The 20,691-nt window shown below is 36.6% G+C and overlaps 1 protein-coding gene across 25 annotated transcripts in view; it reads left to right on the top strand.

Moving 5' to 3' along the window:
* Positions 1-20,691, top strand: part of DLG2 (discs large MAGUK scaffold protein 2) — a 1,047,701-nt gene that overhangs the window by 538,036 nt on the left and 488,974 nt on the right. The window lies entirely within an intron of this gene.

The following is a 20,691-nucleotide window of genomic DNA, read 5'->3' as shown; positions in this document are numbered from 1 at the left end:
TTCAGACCATTACAAGTCAAGAATTCTCCTTTAGGAAGAGTTTCTAAGGAACAGATATTTTGTACGAGCCTATTTGTTTTCTTAGGGTGAGGAAGAAATTACTGAGGAGTGAGGAGGGGATGGAGAACCATGAGAGAAAAGTGTTATTGCATGGACTCGTGTGCACACATGCCTATGTATAACCTGACAGTGCAGTTCCTTAAAATGTCAGAACTTTGGGCCCGAGTTGTGCAAAGAAAGGACTTGAATTTGGATTTTCCATGTGGCTATTCAGGAAGCAGATATTCTAAGGAGCAAAACAGAGTGTGCAGTTCCAAGTTGTGCACACAAAGGCCAGGGAAAGGATGAGGACTGGGGCAGTCCTTTTTGAGAAGAGCTAAGGCAGGGTTAGAATGAGAGCATGGTGCTCCTCTGTGCATGCTCTATCCCTGCATGAGCGCATTTGGTTGTGTGGTGTGGATGGGCTTGGCCCGCACTGTCTCCAGAGCTCCTCATCTTTTCCAAAGCAAACTTCCCATACCTAAACCTCCCATCTCCCCATACCTGAATATGGCAGTCCGTGTTCTAGGACAGCTGGAATACAAATTTCCTCAAAATGAGTGGGATATGCTTGTCCTTGACACTTTGAGCCCTGTAAAGTTGCTTTCTGAGGACAAGAGTCTCTCAGGAGCCAGAACTTAGCCTGTACTGGAGAAGTTGTCTTGGGGCTTGGTGAACAAGAAAAGGTAATGGGTACTAGTAAGGGGCAAAGAGTTGGGAGACCAAAGGGAGAAGGTGAACCTGTTCTCACTAAGGCTTGTAGTAGCTCCTGGGCAGGTTTACTTATCTCCCTAACCCGTACCTGCTGCTGAATGCCAGCATTGCTACTCCCAACCTGCATTTCCAGTCCTTGCTTCCCAAACCCCAGCCTGACATTTCCGTGTAGGTTGTGGTCAGGTGGGTAAGACCCTGCAGAAGAGCACTGTCTCATCAACTCCCACAAACAACATAAGGACTCCCTTGTAGATATTAAGCTGCTAAAATCCAGGCACAAATTTACTTACTGTTGAAAGGTCATCTGGAGAGTAGAGAATACATCTGGGAAGAACGAGATGATGACAGCCTTAGGTGTCCTAACAATGATGATAACAGTTCTTTCAAGTTAAGTAGTGTGCACCAGTATTTTCATTTGAGTCAAATTTTTATGATATATTGAGAAACTTTATTTTAACTCAGAAATGGATCAAATGATCAATGGATCAATGATCAATGGATCAAATGATCAATGGATCAATGGATCAAATTTTAAAACTTTGGAAAATTGAACTTTTTTCCAACCAGTCCTAGCTAAAACTTCTTATCTCTACAAGTAAAATGAGATAATACCTATTAATTGCTTTTTAATGTTCTCATTTTGTCATGGAAAACTCAAGCACGTCAAAGTTCCTTATACTTTATTGGTTTTATTAGGCTGGATCATAAACTCTTTCAGCATATAATGCAGTTGTTATCTTCAAATTCTGTCTTAATCTGCTTGTGTTAGCTTGCTTGCTAGTGTTACCCTTGCCCTCAAATTTTGAGATATTTAGTCATGCCAATAATATTGCTTGAAAACAACAGAATTCCTTTCAAGGCATCTTTGCTTTTACCTGTTATATTAAAGTTATTAAAATGAGTTTGTCATATGAAGGGATTATTGTTAGGAGAGTAAACGTGATCATTGTACATCAGAACTAGAAGAACTTAAGGCAGATTGATGTCTTAATTTTTTCTCATTAAACCATAATCAAGTAGAAATCAAGAGATGTTAACTGCATGTGGTTATGTTATAAAAATAAGTACTCTAAATGATTGGAAGAGGTACAGACAAGTAACTGAGCAATTAATCATGTTCATCTGAGACAGTGAGCTAAAGCAGTGTAAAAATGCTTCTGAAAATCCTTCACTGTATTGACAAAATCTGGGTTTCAAAATTCAGTATTAAGAATGGGTAAAGACTTGCCAATGTCACGCTATCATTTAATTTCAATGAGAAAGTTAGATATCACTTTTTCACCTTGTTCATAAGTGGAATATGTTTCAGGTATGCCACCCAAATTATAAACACTGTTAGAATTAGTCATTTTGTTGAGTATTTACATCTGAAGGCAGCAACCTCTTTGAAAGGTTTCTCCTCATGCATGGTTTTGGGAGAAAATTACAGGATCCATCTGAAGTGTTTAAATTAGTTGACCTTCATCATCTTTTTACGGAATAATTTTGTGAGAATTCTCTTTCTAGCTTTTAGATACCAAAGTGCTCTTATGGTGTGTGCTGGTTTGGGTTAATGCATGGTGGTTTTTGTTCTAAAAACTGATGTCACTGATTTAGATCTAAAAACTGATTTTCAACTGATGTTGAAAACACGTAATTTTTACCCAATAAATTTTAATTTATCATTCCAATTTATTAATTTTTATTAATTTTATAATTCACGACAGAAGCAATTAAGATTTTTAAAATAGGAGTATATGTAATTATACAAATAACATGCAGTTTCTGGACTATCAATTGTAATTAAAAATTAAGATTACCCATAAAAAACATTCACAAACTGAAGAGCATAAGTTTAAGGGAGTAGTTTTAAATGTAATGCAGTGAAGACTAGTAAAGTGTAATATAGTCCAGCAGATGATTTTTCATTCTGAGTATTTTGGATGAATCAATTATCCTTGGTAAACTGTCAGCCTACAATGAAATATTTTAAAAAGGCAGGAAATTTTGCCTTAAAAGGCTAACAAATCTGAAATTTGTAACAAAAAATTGACTGTAAATGCAGGCATATTTAACAATTTTTCTGAAAGTGTCCTAACAATAGCGACAATTAACTCTTCATGTCAAGATGACACTAAATAGCTAGGTCATGCTCATACCTGGTTTTTAATGTAGCTAACTGCAGAGTAGGCTGTTCTAGGTCAAGTACTCTTGTTTAATTTTTACTTTTTCTACAAGTAGCTGCAAAGCAGTCTATTTTGAAAGAGATAAGTTCACTTGATAGAGTAATTACTCACAACATAGAATAGGAACTATGTGATTAAGAAATCATAAACCACAATACCAGCTAAACACATCTTTCCTTACATTAATTTTAGATATATTTATTTAATTTTATACAAGATAAACTCCCTCTTTCCTTTAACGTTCAAATGTATACCTTAGATTTTTTAACAAGTATTCTCTTTCAAACCAAGCTCTTTCCAGTCCACTGGGGTTGCTATGAAGTGATAAAACTTGCAGGTCTAGGTATTGCCTTGGCTAAAGGTGAAATGACTGCTTTGCCAAGGGGCAGCTCCTGTGGCTGCCAGATGCTGTGGGTGGATGTTTTACTTGTTATTTGGGCAAATCAGGATGCACACTAACCAGATTCAATGAGATGACAATAACACATCAGTTATTTGCAGAACTACCTGTTTGAACAGATACAAGAGCTATCTAAAACCCCTGGAGGAATCTTTTCAAATGGACTTTGTAAGTGCTGTATTTTACAGTTTTATGGAGAGATTTTATCTTTTCACACATAACTGTGTGGAGAAAAATATGTGAGTGTTCCTGTATGCAGAACTTGTTGTGCCTTTTGCTGTAGCACAGTTGGAATTCTAAGACTTTTTCTTATATTGTGATTTAATCCAGAAACATATAGCTACTGAACTCTTTACTTCCAACCCCCCTTTTTTTTTTTTTGCATTTGGTTATAATCCCACATGCACCATGATTAATATATAACAGTAGGGATAAGCTTCTTAAGAAGAGATTTATTATGCTTATAATAATAATAATAATAAATAGATTCAACTAATCTTGAAAAAATGGAAAAGCAATGTTTTAAAAAAAATATGTTGATCAACAGTAAACTACTGAAGTTAATCCTTTGCAATCCTTTATTTCAAAGTAATCTCTCTTTTTCATCTGTAAGAGATTTTGCTCTTATTTTTCTTGCCTGTTCCATCTGCACAAGCCCAGCACCTACCTGTAGCAATTAATGAGCAATATGGGAGTCTCCTCTCTTAAATTAGCTTTGTTCATTAAAGAAATATAGAGTCATAGAATTGTTAAAGATGGAAAAGACCTCTAAGATCATCAAGTCCAACCATCAGCCCAACACCAGCTGATGTCTACTAAACCATGTCTTGATCTGCCACATCTACATGTTTTTTGAACACCTCGATGGATGGTGACTCCATCACTTCCCTGGGTGGCTTTTTCCAGTTCTTCAGTAAAGAAATTTCCTGAAAGAAATTCTTCTCAGTAAAGAAATTTTACCGGGGAGTCTAAACCTCCCTGGTACAACTTGAGGCCATTTCCTTTCATACTGTCACTTGCTGCTTAGCAGAAGAGACCAGCACCCACGTCACTACAACCTCCTTTTACGTAGATGTAGAGTGCGATAATGTCTCCCCTCAGCCTCCTCTTCTCCAGACTAAACAACCCCAGTTCCTTCAGCCACTCCTCATAACACTTGTGCTCCAGACCCTTCACTAGCTTTGTTGGTCTTCTCTGTATATGCTCCATCCCCTCAATGCCTTTGTCATAGTGAGGGGCTCAAAACTGAACACAGTATTCAAGATGAGGCCTCACCAGCACCAAATCTTTTAATCAGCTATAGGTGAACTCTTTGTAAAGATCAGAATCATTTCACTTCTATCTAACCTAAGAGAACTCTAAATTAATCTTTGCTGCCTGCCATATACTGAAGATGCCTTTTCTCTTTCCCCTATGTGTTGTCACTCTGGCATACACACTGCTGTGTGTGCTTGCCTGTCAGCTATAACAAGGTCTTTGATTCATAATCCATAGATGCCTACTGCGGCATTTAAAACAGTTTTCCCTTTGCTGATTTAACCAGCGTTGTGATCATCTTAGAAGCAGGTTAATTAATTTTTTCCAGGTAAATTTCATCTTGTCTGCTTAAAAACAAAACGAAGATGGACAGGAAGGCATTCAGAACACAGCCACCACATCGAGGGCTGCGTTAACTGCTACTCTGAGTACTCATGCTGTGACTCAAATGGAATCAGTGTGGACCTACTTCTAATAAATAAGTGGGTTTATTATCATAGTCTACAAGCTACTCCATTTTTCAAAGAAGAAATGTTTCTTGGTTTCTCTCTCCTGTGTTCTTTCAATAAGTAGTTTATCATGTCCCTCTTGTTTTGTTTTCTTTTTTTTTTTAATAGAAAAAGTAATATATCTACTGTATTTGAAACTTTAGTTGAATTTTCTACGCTTGGTCTACATTGTATATCGCATTCTGTTAAATCCCAGCATGTAGCATTGCGAATATATTTAATTCATAAGGTGCTCGTTATTTTATTGGAACTGTTTTATTTCTTTGCATTTTTATGCAGTGTTCAAGTATATTATGAAAATGGCTTGTGTGATGTGCGAGTATGATTTTTTTTTTCTTTTGACATTACTTGCCTCTCTGTCCTGCATATGCAATTCAAAAGAGCACATAATAAAATAGTTATTTGGTTTGCATTCTGAACTGCATTTGTCATCACTCACTATGTTAGCAAACAGAGATCAGTTTGAAACACCGACAAAAAACAATCTGTCCTTTGGCATTAGAGTCTCTGAAGAAAGTGGAGATGAGTATTCTTTCACTAGTTCTTAAGGTAGATTATCAAATTCTATTTTACATGTTTTTAATATAATATATGGGCCATTACAATGGGTATGTATGGAACTTGCTCCTACTGGGAGGACCCCTGCCAAAGATGTGTGTTTGCAAACAGCTTCAGTGAAATTTAGAATTATTGCCATTTAATAGGGTTCTCAAGACAGTTTATTTTAAAGGATGCACTTTTTTTTTTTTAAATGGTGCAAAAAGATTTCTGTGCTATACACTAAATATCAGTACGTGTCAGGGTTCTAGCTTTAATATATGTCAACAGCTTCAGATGAGAAATTTGAAAGAATCAAGAGATTAGCTAATATGTGCTGTATGAGAGTTTTACCACCAGAAAAGAAGCCTAAATGTCATATGAAGCATTCACAAACTGTTCTGAAGACTGAAGCACTCTTTTTCACAACAGCTTACATTTAGCTCAAAAAAAACAAACCAAAGCTCCCCATGTTTCCCACTCCCTCATCTTGCAAGGGTTTTTTGGAATGGAATGCCTTTAGCTGCAGAGAAAGGGTGTGGAGCTACACAGCTTGCACAGCTCTCTGCCCTTCTGAGATGACCCATGATGATACCAGCACTATGCTGGGTGTCTCATTGTGTTCAGCTATACTATTAGTTGATCAATTAATTAATCTTAGCCAGCATTAACTAGACTCAGGCTATCACATGCCTCTTGTGAAGCTCAGCAGCACAATAACTGACCTTATCAAACTCAAATTGGATTTGAACATCAAACTTTGCATAAAAACTATTTTTTTTTCTATCCAAGACAATGATTTTTTTTTCAATTTACTACAGTCTGTCTTCCATTAAGTTCTTCCATATTCCATGCAGTGATGTTTAAACTGTGCAGGGGTTGATTAATACTAGTGTTATCACTCATACTACTCTTAAAAAGTTTACAAATTAGGTTGAGAAGCAAGGTTGTATCATTAGGACAATGTATTAGATGCTGAAGTGAAATAAGTGAAATATGATGCTAACAAACACATATTTCTTTATTCTGTTTTGAGTCTTGAATAGCTTTCAGTGAGAAACAGGTTGCCCAAAGCAGTCATAGGTGTGCCCTCCCTGGAGGTGTTCAAGGCCAGGAGGGATAAACCATTGAGTAACCAGATCCAGTGGAAGGCATCAGTGCCCATGGCAGGGGTCTGGAACTGGATAATCTCTAAGGTCCCTTCCAACCCACACCATTCAATGGTTCAATGATCCTATAACATGCAGTTTTATAAATCTCTGAAATATTCTTTAGCATTGAGACATAAGGAAGTTGTAGATAAAATTGTTTTACTCATTTTTTAAATGTGATTTTTTCCAATTAGCTGATGAGATATGTGTACATAGTTGTGGTTTTCTTAGCTGACACCTTTTCTAAAGATTTTAAGTGAATTATTTTTGTCAAGTCTGTCATGCACTTTTATAAGGTAGCAAAAGGTCGGGATATTCTATACTATTAATAAAAACAGTTTGATAGTACGGAAGTATCAATTTGTTGTTTTGAAATAGATGCTCAGGATTAATTTAAGGCAAGCCAGTTGCTACTGTTTGTTTTCAGGACTACACTTATAGCCTAATCATTGTTGGTTTGAAGTAATATTCTATTAAATGAGCCTTCCTGTTGAAATGGGAGATGTTGTTGCTAATTTCTTCCAGCCCGTCTTACTTTGCTCTCTCCATAATAATAAGAACTCATGTCCATCTTGCTATACATTTAATAATTTCTGAAACATTCAGCTCTATATATTGACCTAAGAATACCTGTTTGGAAAGCTCACCTTAAATAGATTTGCTGCACATCATCATTTGTTGTTCAGGTTCAACACTGGGAAGGATATATCAGAGTTACGATGGTTTTAGAAAAGGTCTGTGTGCAATTTCCTAAACTGCTTATAAGCCAATTTTTTAAATATAAATTGTTATATAAATGCAAATAAATTTTAAAAAATGTACCTGGGAGGTTTTGAAAAATGAATCTGAAATGAAGAATTAGACGTGTGCAAGAAAGTTAAAATACAATTACTCTAATCAGAGGTGGTGGTGTTAGCTGGTGAGCTATTACATGGCAACTGAAAAAAAAAAACAAACAAAAAAACTCACAAAAAAACCCTTGCTGTAAAGAATATTATGATTTTTTTTCCCCTCCAAATTCATAGAACCATAGAATGGTTTGATTTGGAAGAGACATTAAAGATCATCTAGTTCCAACCACCATGCCATGGGCAGGGACAGCTTCCACTAGATCAGGTTGCTCTAAGCTTCATCAAGCCTGACCTTGAAGACTGCCATGGATGAGGCTTCCATGACTTATCTGGGAAACCTGGTCCAGTGCCTCTCCACCGTCACAGTAAAAAATTTCTTCCTAATATCTAATCTAAATCTCCCTTCTTTCAGCTTAAAATCATTACCCCTCATTTTATACCTATAGTCCCTGTAAAAGAGCCTATTTATTCTATTTATTTTAACCGGCATGTTAAAAGTACGATGCATTTTCAATTAATACAAAATGGCATTTTTTTAATTTATCTCTGTTGAAAGTACTAGAAGGAACATACCTATCAGTAAGCAGCCAAATACATGACTCTTCACTTAACAGCTAAGAGCAAACCCCACAAAAATCAGCATGTTTCCTTCCATTTGTTTTAGAAATGAAGCATTAATGCCCCAATATAGTTAAGACTTTTATCGTTTAAAAAATTGCTTAATCTCAACAGAACACCTTCAGCTTTGCTACCATTTGTATTAAAATATTTAGTTCTGTAGTAAATTAAGCATGCCATGATCTCTGCAAAGTGATTCTCCGTTTGCTGCTGTATAAATGTTTTACAAGCTGCTGTATTGTTTCTAGTAAATTAATAATGAAGATTTAGATTTTAACTGATTAATAATCTAATTTAGTATTTAGGAGGAATCTAATTTAGGAGTGGAAACAAAATTGAGGTAAACATCTTTGGCAGTGATCCCATTCTCTGACAAAGTCACCAACTGATAATGAAAAAAAAAAAATCAGGGTAAAAGAAATTAAGAGATTGGAAATTCTAGGAGAGGAACAGTTTCCCCATGAAAACTGCAAATGCTTTCTAAGCTACAGTGCCTTGACTTCCCCTGTCTCCTTGCAAATTCTCAGTACGAATTTTACACAGCAAATTGCCAGGAATTTGTAGATAAAGAAATATGAATTTGGCATAAGCAAAGAACTACCTAGACTACCTGGCTCAAATGAAGTTTATTGTGACATTGTAGAAATGTTGTTACACTCCATAGATTATTTCTTCTATTTCTGGTGCCCATAGAACAACAACAACAAATTCATTAGAAAATGTTCAAAGTAGAACAGTATAAATAAGTTATTGTGAGGTGGGATGGGAAAAGCCGAACAAAACAAAACTGAGATTGCGGATAGCTGTTCTGTCACAATTCGATATTGTGAAGATATGGGAATGACCAGGCTGTTGAAAACTGCATGTTCTAAAAGGTGGTGAAGCTCTGTGGCTTTCATGTCAAAGTAAGGTACAGTGTGCAGACAAAGGAAAATTGACTATCAGAAACAGCTAATAAGGACAGATGCTTTATATCTTAGAATCATAGAATCATAGAATAACCAGGTTGGAAGAGACCCACTGGATCATCGAGTCCAACCACTCCTATCAAACACTAAACCATGCCCCTTAGCACCTCGTCCAACCGTGCCTTAAACACCTCCAGGGAAGGTGACTCAACTATCTCCCTGGGCAGCCTCTGCCAGTGCCCAATGACCCTTTCTGTGAAATTTTTTTTTCCTAATGTTCAGCCTAAACCTTCCCTGGTGGAGCTTGAGGCCATTCCCTCTTGTCCTGTCCCCTGTCACTCTCCACAACCTCCTTTCAGGTAGAAAACAATGAGGTCTCCCCTCAGCCTCCTCTTATCCAGGCTAAACAACCCCAGCTCTGTCAGCCGTTCCTCATAAGTCCTCTTGTTTTTCATTCTGCTGCCTGAGGACCTGAAGACTGGGCTTGTAGAGTTATAGGATCTGTAAGCCTCTTGCTTGATGTTCTCTAATGATGTTTTGGGATGAGCAGCTTTGGGTTTGCTGTATGCAGCAACATCTTCAATACTTAAAGCTTTGACTTCTGTTTGTATCTGTAATTAAAGTCAATGCTTCATAGCTTCCTCTGATTGCCTCCTGATACTGAGACAAAATACACAACCAAGAACAAATAGCAGCAGCCATGCAGATTTTGCTTCTTGGATTTACCATTTTTGATTTCATACTTTTCCAGGACATTGTGTGTCAGTAGTCCTTTTCTGCATTTAGGAAGTAGAATTTCAATCCAAGAACTGAAATAATAACGATTAATTTTGGGTGTTGTATTGGGACTGTGTGGCAAGGTTTAGGTAGCGAGGAGGCTACAAGGGCAGCTTCTGTGAGAAGCTGCTAGAAGCTGCTCACATGTCTGATAGAGCCAATGCCAGCTGACCCCAAGACAGACTCACTCATCAGCAATGGTAGTGGTGGATAACGCTAGGATAACATAATTAAGGAGGAAAAAACTGCAGCACAACAGCAACTGCAGCCAGAGAGAGGAATGAGAATATGTGAGAGAGACAACCCTGCAGACATCAAGGTCAATGCAGAAGGAGGAGGTGTTCCAGGCACTGGAACAGATTCCCTTGCAGCCTGCGGTGAAGATCATTGTGAGGCAGGCTATTCCCCTAAGCCCACAGAGATGAACAGTGCAGCAGGTATCCACCTGCAGCCCATGGAGGGCCCCATGCTGGAGCAGGTGGATGTGCCCAAAGGAGACTGTGACCCTGTGGGAAGTCCTTGATGGACCAGGCTCCTGGCAGGATCTGTGGAGAGCGGAGCGTGCACTGCAGAAGGTTTGCTGGCAGGACTGTGACCCCATGGGGAACGAGTGCTGGAGCGTTCTGTTCCTGAAGGACTGCACCCTATGGGAGGAGCCCACACTGGAGCAGTTAATAAAGAACTAATGCCTTTGGGAAAGACTCACGTTCTTCTATTGTGGTCTAATTTAAAGTAAAAATTTGGCTCTATCACATTTTTCTCTAGTACAAATGACTTCAGTAGCAAGACCATGTTTTCTCAAGGATAAGAACATCTCCTGCTGTGTTTTTCTGTACAAATAGGTCATATTTATTGAATGGAGAGAAGATTATTTTAATTGACATAATTAACTTTTCTTGTGATTATCTTAGGTTTGAAAATGCATTTTGCTCTTTCCCAATTACAACATTTTCTCTGATAGGGCTAATCATGCTGTGTATAGTAATGAAGGTAGTTTGGAAGGACTTAATGTATATAATTGGAAACTAATATGAGGTAGTCTTCTGTCAGCAGGAGGGTAGGAGATCTGGGCTGTATAATTGAAGTACAGTGTAATGGGATTACCTACAATTTTAAACATTGCTTTCATTAAGGAAAATAATAAGCATATTTATTAAATGCAGCCTCTGCTTGGGACAATATTTGTTATTATGAAAAAGCTTTTGTAATTAAGCTTCAGTATAAAAATGAATTGAACTACATACATCAGTTTCTGGAAAATGCTTTTGTGCATAAAATTTTACTAAAATAGAAAGAGCTTTCACAGCAGAGGCAGTTGGCCAGATACTAGTATAACTCACATTTAACATTCACTGTAAATTTTTCTATGCGCTTTCAATTTAGTCAAGGTCAAATCAAAAGAATATTAATAGTGAAATACACTTAAACGTTTATCTTTAGGGAAGTTTTAATGATTCCACCATGTTTCATGATTATACTTAGTGGAAATAAAGGCTAGATTTTTTTTTTTTTCCTAAAGAGTATTTTCTTGCTGAAGCTACAGAAGTATGTGTTTAGCAGTTATGGGATGGGTGTCTATGACCCAAATTTTGCAGGCGGACACATAAAATTCTCCTAGGAGTCCTTCTTGTCCTTAAATATGCATCTGTGAAAATCTCCATAGTAATAGAAAGTATTTTCAGATTGTTTGAAGCATTTTAAATGTGATTGCTATGTTGATGCTTGGGATATAATACAGTGCTCCCTCTGGATACTCATTTATTTCCTTTCATTATCACTTTCAAGGATTTCTTTTCAGAAAAGCAACAAATTAAAGTGTGTAGCTACTTTCCTTAATCAAAGCTTATATGGAAAGAACTGCTTTCAAAAAGTGTTGCAGACCCTCCTAGATTACTTCCAGGAGTTCTGCTGTGGCAGTGACTGGGACTTGTTATTCACTGGCTCATAAGGTTTGTCTTTACCTAAATAACATATATGGATTGAGATATACCTATACTGTGAGTATATATCTTAGAGTAAGAGTTTCTTCTATTGTACTGTAGGTGTATAAAAATTCTATTTCTCTTAATTTAAAGAGAGAAGGATGACAGTTCATTAAGGCTAAATGGATAATGAAATGCTAAAGCTGAGAGTGAAAAAGTTCAGAAATTTCTAAGACTCTGCTGTTGTAACTTCATTCTTTCTACTTTGCACAAGGTGAATGTCTGCAGGAAAGTACAAAAAAATGAAGTCACAGAATAGCAATATGGATGAGTCTGGAAGGGAGTCCGGGAGATCATCTACTCCAACCCTGTGCTCAAAGCAGGCTGCTGAGGACTATGCTCCATCTGGGTTTTGATATCTTTAGGGATGGAGACTCCACAGGTTCTCTGGACAACCTGTTCCAGTGTTTGACTACTCTCGCAATAAAAATGCTTTCTTATGTTTAACAAGAATTTCCTGTATTTCACTTTGTGCCAATCACCTATTGTCCTGTCAGTTAGAACTACTAAGAAGACACTGGCTCTTCTCCTCCACTGAGGGTGTCTTCCTTGCTCCAGACCTTCCCACTGTTCTCAGGGACCTGGGATTCCTGAAGGCCAGTCTTACCAGTAAAGAATGAGATGAAGAAGGCATTGAATACCTCAGCCATTACCATGCCCTGTGTTGCCAGATCCCTTGCCCCCTTCAGCAGTAGTCCACATTTTCCCTAGTCTACCTTTTGCTGCTGAAGTACCTATAGAAACCTTTCCTGTTGCCTTTCATGTCCCTTGCCAGATTTAGCTCTGAGCAACTTTTCTAGCCCTATCCCTGCATATTCAGTGTCTCCATGTTCCTTCTAGGTCTTCTGTCCCTCCTTTCAGCTCTTGTATGCTTCATTTTTATACTTGAGTTTTGTTGGGAGCTCTTTTTTCATCCACGTACCCTCCTACTACTCTTTCTTAACCTTCTCTCTTTGGGATGGATCATTCTCTGTCTTGGTGGAGATGGTCTTTGTAAAATAACCAGCCCTCCTGGATGCCTTTTCTATCCTGGATTATATCCCATGGGATTCTTCCAAACAGATCCCAAGAAAAAGTAGTCATAGGTTTGGCTTGTGCCTGGTGCTCATTTTCAGGATTAGATTGCTAGAAGGAATTCAGGTCCAGTTTCCAGAATCATGTGTCACACTGAAAACTAATAGAATGATGCCAACTCATATAAATCTGTACAAGTTGTTCTTGAGGGAATGTATAAAAACGGAAAATCTAATCTTGCATGCTAGGTAAAAATGTCAAGCTTTCATCATAGCTGTACCTGGCTTCTTCTCAGATGCAGGTTTGGTTATTTTTCCTCACTATATCTATGGTGATTATATCTTTTGCAAGGGAAAGTTGTCTGGAAGCAGGCAGTGAAGAATTCCAAGAATAAAGCTCTTGTAACTTGTATGTGTAAAAGTAGTTATAGGACATCAAGAGGGAGGGAAATAGATGACCAGGAATACACGGCTAAATACTAACTCAGTTTTAACTGTCCTAGCTGCATTTGCCTGAGCCTTGTCTCTTTGCCAAGACCTCTCACAGAGAGACTTTCCTTTATGTCTGTATACTTGTAAGTTATGAGCAATCTGCAAAACCTGGCAACACTGCATTCCCCTCCTTTTTCCCAGGTGGAGGGTTGTTTAATATTTTCCATCCCAGTTTTCAGCAAGTTCTCCTTTGCCTTGTGCTTGCTAGTGATATTCAACAAAGTTCTTAAATTTCTTTTACTCCCCTGGTACCTTCCTTCTTTTCATTATCCTCACATAAATTTCACCAGTAAAAGTTCCCTATTTTTTCTTTTAACTATGTCATGCTGGAGGAACTTCAGGGACTGATACTGACAACAGAGTGAAGGAGCTTTTTTCTCTGTTGAAGGGTATGAGGATGTTCAAACCCATAATTTAATTAAGAAAAATCATATCTTGACTAAGGAGATATTAATGAATTGTCAATATTTATATGTTTGTTTATTTTGAAACAAGTTGAAAGAGGAAAATACAGTGTCATTGAAAAGAAAATATAGGGTCAATTCTGTGTTTCAACAGAGCTCATAAGGATAATAATTCCATGATTATTTATCTTTTTCTGATACAGTCATGTTGTGGAAAGACTAATGATTTTACATTAGATTAAGTGTCTCAGAAGACAGACCCTAAAGATGCTTTGCAGATGCCCATCTGTAGTTTGTTCACCCAGATTATCTCTCCTTCATTCTATTTCTGCTAATGAAACTCCCCGTTCTGACAGTTCATTTGTCCTGATTTAAACCTCTATCCCCCCTCAAAACCACAGAGTTTTTAATCTTTTTCAATTGTTTAATCAATTAGCCAACTTTCTGGGATTAGATTCTGACTTTACCAGGAATTTTAGAGACCACTTATTAGCATTGCTTTACTTGTCTCCAGCTTGAAGATATCATTTCATGTAATGGGTTGAATTTGTCAACTTTTGGCTTTGTAGCATAGACACCAGTTTCCAACAGGCTGCTGAGTCTGAGTGGGTGATGTGAAGGAAGACAAGATGTTATCAGTAATAAGGGTGGGAAAATCAACTCATTGACAACTTTATTTTATTTTATTATTTTATTTTATTTTATTTTATTTTATTTTATTTTATTTTATTTTATTTTATTTTATTTTATTTTATTTTATTTTATTTTATTTTATTTTATTTTATTTTATTTTATTTTATTTTATTTTTCGAAGGAGAGGTTTAGATTGGATATTAGGAAGTTTTCCTTTACTGAAAGAGGGGTGAAGCGTTAGAAAAGGCTACCCAGGGAATTGGTGGAGTCACCATCGCTAGAGGTGTTCAAACAATGTGTAGATGTGGCACTTTGGGACACTGATTAGGGTGCATGATGTTGTTGGGCTGATGACTGAACTTGATATTAGATCTAAAAACCTCACATAGTTAAGATATTGAATTGAATGAGATGCTAACAAGACAGGAAAGAGAATGCGGAATCAAACTCACCCAAGTGCTTATTTGGATGTGGAGTTTTGTTTTAAAATTTTGGATCTTTGGTATGGGAGGGCATTACATTCAGGGATGTGAAATATATCTGTTAACTGGCCAGAGACTCTCCCTTGTTTGGGAAGAAGTGTTTTTAGACAGTGCAAAATGGGTTGCATGGTGAAATGCTTTGTTTACAGATAATATTTCTGGCTCCTGTACGAGCTGAATTAAAATGAGTAAAGCAAGAAACGAATTAGAAATAGGAACTGAGCTCAGTTTTGGAATTATGCCAGCTAAAAGCAATTAAATAGATTAGAACCTAAGAAGAAGACATAAAAAGTTCACTGTAGATTTCAACTGCAAGAACAGGAAATGGTAAAATGTAGCCAAGGGAAGTTATATAGAAAAGAAGGAGAAAGAGCAAGGATGTTGGGACATTAACATCTACAGAAAATATGTAAGATAGAACAGAAATCCATGAAAACATTTTTGAGAATAAAAATACTGTATAGATGCCCTTATATCTATAATGCAGGAAGTTGTCAGTAGTGTGAATAAGATAGGCAAAATAAAGAGGTTGGAAAGCTAAACCTGGGAAAAGACGCATTGGATGTGTCAGGAGGAAAGTGAGATGCTGAGAACGCACAGCAGGATGCTGTATTGTGGACCTGCCATATGCAAATTCAAATATAGAACTTCTCAATTCTTGTCTTAAAATATTTTCTTCATTTTTTTCAGATTATGATGCTAGTAATATATTTTTCATTATTCATTAATATTTGTTTTCCCAAATATTTAAAATATGTCATTAGAAAACTCGGTAGTCCTAAGGAGAAAAATACATATTTTAGTTATAGTATAAAAAATAAGTAATTTTCAAAAGTCAAGAATAATAAAATTACATGATTAGATAGTACTTAATCATATATGACAGAATCAGAATCAACAGTGAATGAAAAATAATTTTCAATAGTTATGTGACTTTCTTGATTGTTTTATTTTCTGAGCAAATTTAAGTACGTTGGACTAGTTTTGCTTCTCATTTAATGGAACAAGTGTGCTAGAGAGGCAGAATGATCTTGTTATGAGAATAATAACAAGAATATGAGTTATGAGAATTCTTTTGTTATGAGAATCATGCAGAATATGAGTCTTGAGCTAAGCCTGTGACAAAAGTTTCACCCAGTTTGCTGAAAACTATAGCGTAACTACTCACTCAGGCTGGGCTATTAAATGACAAAGATATACTCATGAGTATTTCTGAGTTTCCTTACTCACAAAAGAATCTGTGATGGTTAGTTATTTTACAGCTTATTGGTTGCTACTGACTGTGATTAAAAAAGCAACTAAACTTTCTTCAACATGACTATTTACCAAATTAGCAAAGTGCTTGGTAAGCATAGTTATAATGACTGTAAATTGCCATGTGTTTCAACTAGTTCTATATTCTGATTTGCAAGTATCTTCAGCAAACCACTTTTCCATTAGAAAACATCTCCTGGTAGTAGTTTTGATTATTTTTTTATTGTTTTTCTTCTTTTATTATTTCACAAATCATTTATTTGAGCTTCTGCTCTGTTGCTGGAAGCGTTGTCAAGTGACATTGTGCTGTAGTTGCTGTGCAAATCTCTCTGCAATTCACAACTTCTATTTCATTTTGTCCTGAAACAATACCACTTTTTCTTTTTTTGAAAAAAAAGGTATTTTCACAGAGGGGATTGATCTGGAGCGAGGTGTACTGAGTAGTGAGATGCCATGCAAGTAAGCAGGTGAACAGTGCACACTCATGCAGGTCTGCAAGTGGAAACAGTTGATGAAGACAAATTAGTCTGACTGAATCTAGTATGCTGCTAGCTTGAGACTCCCAGGCTCCAAAAGTACCTGTTTGCTGCCAAGGCCTCCTCTTCTGTGCAAAAGATAAGAAGTAACAGGTTATTTGATAGCTAGATAGTATTTAGGCCTGTCCATATCCTAAAAAAATGGAATTTGGAGAATTTCATTATACTTTAGTTGTGTTTCAGCACAGATAAATGACTTTTCTGAAATGTTATCCAGAACATATAAGATGTTGACTGCCTATTGGTATTGTCATATAGAATAATTTAGTGCTATTCAAGAACAGAACTGAATAGACTGTTTCAGATGGAAGGGACCTACAACGATCATCCTTTCCAGCTGCCTGACTACTTCAGGGCTGACCTCAAGTTACAGCAGGTTGCTAAGGGCTTTGTCCAAATGCCTCTGAAACATCGACAGGCTTGGGACATCAACGACCTCTCCAGGAAGCCCATGCCAGGGTTTGATCAGTATATAAGTGCTCCCTAGTGTCCAGTCTAAACCTCCCCTGGCAGTTTTGACCATTCCCTCACTTCCCTATCACTGAATCCCAGGGAAATCAACAATAACAGTTTGATCATCCCACCCAGTCACCCAAATGGGACTGGGGCAACAACATTGTAAAGTTCTTTTAATAACCTTAGCTGCTGTCTTCAAAATTAAGTAAAAGTCTTGTGTTTCTGCTTTTTAGGGTATTATCCTGAAACACTGAAGAATTTACTTTTCAGAAAGACAAACCCTTTGATGTCTTTTACAAGACATTTTGCATTGCAAAAAATAAAAGCCAGAAGATTTATTCCCCATTGGAGCAGGTCAGGCTAAGTCAGACTTATGAGCTGTACTCTGTTTGACAAAGAATTGGAATGAGTGGTGGCAACTTTTTTTGTTTGAGCTCTTATATGATAACAATCTGTGTTATAAACGCTGTTTAGAGAATCTTCTAGCAGTGTTTTGTGAACCAATAACCTTTATACATCTTTCTTTCTGGTAGTTGTATCTTCCATCAAGGTGCATAATTATTTTTCACTGAACTACCACAGAGATTAACTGATATTGTCCTAACCTTCCTGGCTTTTTGTCTTGCCAGTCTGCCTAGATATTTTTGTTATTCTTCGAACTGTGTTTCATATTGTACGTACCAGGGATTTTAATTCTGCAAATAACAGAGGGATCTTCATGCAGTCTTATATCACACTAAATATATAGTAAGATGCTGGCTTATTGTGATTAATTTAAATCCAATAACGAAAACTTGGCATCAAGCTGTTTGCTGTTAATCATTAATAAGAGGAGCATTATCACAAGTACCAAATTATAAGCATATAGATTAATATTCTTATACAGTTAAGTTGTGAGCGAGATCTAAGTTTGTTTGATACTATGATACTTCAAATATATTGAAGATAGCTGACATTGGATGGCTCTCTTTAATATTCAGGCGTACTTTTCATAAATTATCATGAAGAGGTAAAAATAAATCCATGACATGGATCATTCATCACTCATCTTTTGATTTGTACTGTCATCATTTAAACTTTCTCTTTGCAGAACAGATAATAGGCAATCAGTCAGTAATTTAGGATGGCTTTTGTACTGAACAATCAAAATTTCACAGAAATGTTTAAGACGTTTTTCTTAAAAAAAAAGAAACCTTGTGAAGCGAATTTTTCCTGTCTCTTAGATAACAAAAACTGAAATATGCAGGACTCAGAATATATCTTAATAAAAAAATTCAAATCTAAAGTTGTTTGATGTAGTATTAATATTTACTAGGCAAGTATGATTTAGATATCTAACAAGAAAATTCACACTTGAGAAGAATAAGTAGAAAATATTCAAATCTCGTTCAGATTCCTTTTTTTATCCAAGTTCTTTCTTAAAATCAATTTTCCTTTGAAGATCTCATAAAAAAAAATCCACTTAGTATGATCCTTGCCATATTTATGGAGTTTAACAAACAGACCTTAGACCTCTGGGATACAGTTGACAGTACACAATGTACATGTCCTCATAGATATGAAATGACAAATCTCAACATGCACTAAAGGACTCAACCTGTTGTTTGCAAGGTGAGAGAGAAGCACTAAGGATATTTGACAATATTAATTGCACTAAATTATTCTTCATGTAGGCATCCCTATATAATCCTAGTCTATATGGTGTCCTGTGCAGGGACAGGAGTTGAACTTGATGATTATTGTGGGTTCCTTCCAATCCAGGATGTTCCATGATTCTGTACAATAGAAAATGTGCAAAGTACAAAAGAAGCTCAAAATTTGTATTTGTAAACCTGACGTACACCGGCGAGGCAACTGGTGAATGAAGGCATCTTTGTGTTGTTTCAACTCCCTCACCAGGTTTTCCTCTTCCATTTCCTCTTTGCTTTCTGAGTTAGTCTAGGCTGCCAGGTCTTCACAGCTGAAAGAGATCTTTTCGCGCATACTTTTTGTGCTCTGGGTCTTCATGATCTGTTGGATGACCGTACACCTGCAGTTCCAAGTGGTTACAGCTGGAAACACCTTCATGTCATAAATAACCATACTTTATTGAACTAGTTAGATTTAATTATTCTGTGGTCACAGGAGAAAGATCTGCATGGTGGTATTTTTACCCATGGACAGCAGCATGTTCTTTAGTCTGGGTTCAGCTCACTCAATCTTAGGAGCAAAGTCACATTGCCACAGTCAGTGGAGAAGGTTAAGTTCAGGTGTGATTTCTATTAACATATGCTGAATTGCCCCATGGAAATGTTTTATTCACCATATGGGCAGACAAAGGCTTCTAACACAGGCAATTAAAATTAGCTGAAATATGTCCAGTTCCCACTATACACATCTAATCCTCTCTCACCTCTTTTCTCTTCCACCCTCACAATGATGAGACTGCTACAGGGAACACTGTGGCCCTCTGTAGCAGTTGGCACGATACCTGATGAGCAAACTTTCACCTTTCATGAAGATTTCCTTTCCGAAGCCTTTTATGAAATCACATAGTGCTTTTAAATGCCTGTATGACTATGTGTGGTAGTAGATCTTCGTAGTGAACAATGGGAACAATCTTGTAAACTCTGGATTTCCAGGGGAACAAACCTTGTGTCTGTAGTTTCCTCACTGCATTTCCGTAACATTAAACAAGGAAAACCTAGCAACTGGTTTGCAGAAAGTCAAAATGCCAACTGAAAATGTGTTAACACTGATAAAAAGCACATATGGACATCTTGAATATGATGCTGCATTTCCTATAATATCCACAGCAGATGAATTCAGAAAAATATATATTTTGAATTTCTAATTGAGTAAGGTCATAAACATGAGCCACTGCATTTAGTGCTTCTTCAGCAGTTCAGAAATAGGAATAATAATAAACACTGGGCTAGGTGTCTGTGTTTAAAGCAGAATTTATTCTGCATCTTAACCAGATATACATGACTTAGCTATGGATTTTAATTGTTTCTGTCAGAATTTAGCTGCTCATTCACAGGTGTGATATACCGTAATCATTTGTAGGCAGACACATGCCTCTTTAAGACTTGTTTCCAGGGTAGATAATATACTGCAGTTCCCTGGAGACCTTATATGCATATCACAAAAGCCAGCACAAACAGCAGGCTCACTAATACCAAAACAAGTGATTAATATTAATTCCTATACTCCACTTTTGTCAGAGGTTTTGGAATCAGCATTTTTTTTTGACCTGGGAGAACATAAAATAGGAATACAAATTCTAGAATGCCTATGTAGTGGTCTACTTTTATGTCAGATATTGCTATTTTTTAACTTACTTGTATAATAAAAATAGTACATCCACAGGGTTTCTTTCCCTGTCTTGTTTTATTATAAACAGCTTTTCTCCATGTCTCTTATTTAATTTAAGAAGAAAAAAAAGAACATATAGCATTATATACTCATTACAGATAAGTTATAATAGCTGTTATAACACTTTTTAAACAGTATATATTACAAGTAATAAAA

The sequence above is a fragment of the Phaenicophaeus curvirostris genome, chromosome 1 (genome assembly GCF_032191515.1).
Source record: "Phaenicophaeus curvirostris isolate KB17595 chromosome 1, BPBGC_Pcur_1.0, whole genome shotgun sequence".
In the NCBI taxonomy this organism is placed as follows: domain Eukaryota; kingdom Metazoa; phylum Chordata; class Aves; order Cuculiformes; family Cuculidae; genus Phaenicophaeus; species Phaenicophaeus curvirostris.
This window is presented reverse-complemented; position numbering and strand designations above follow the sequence as displayed.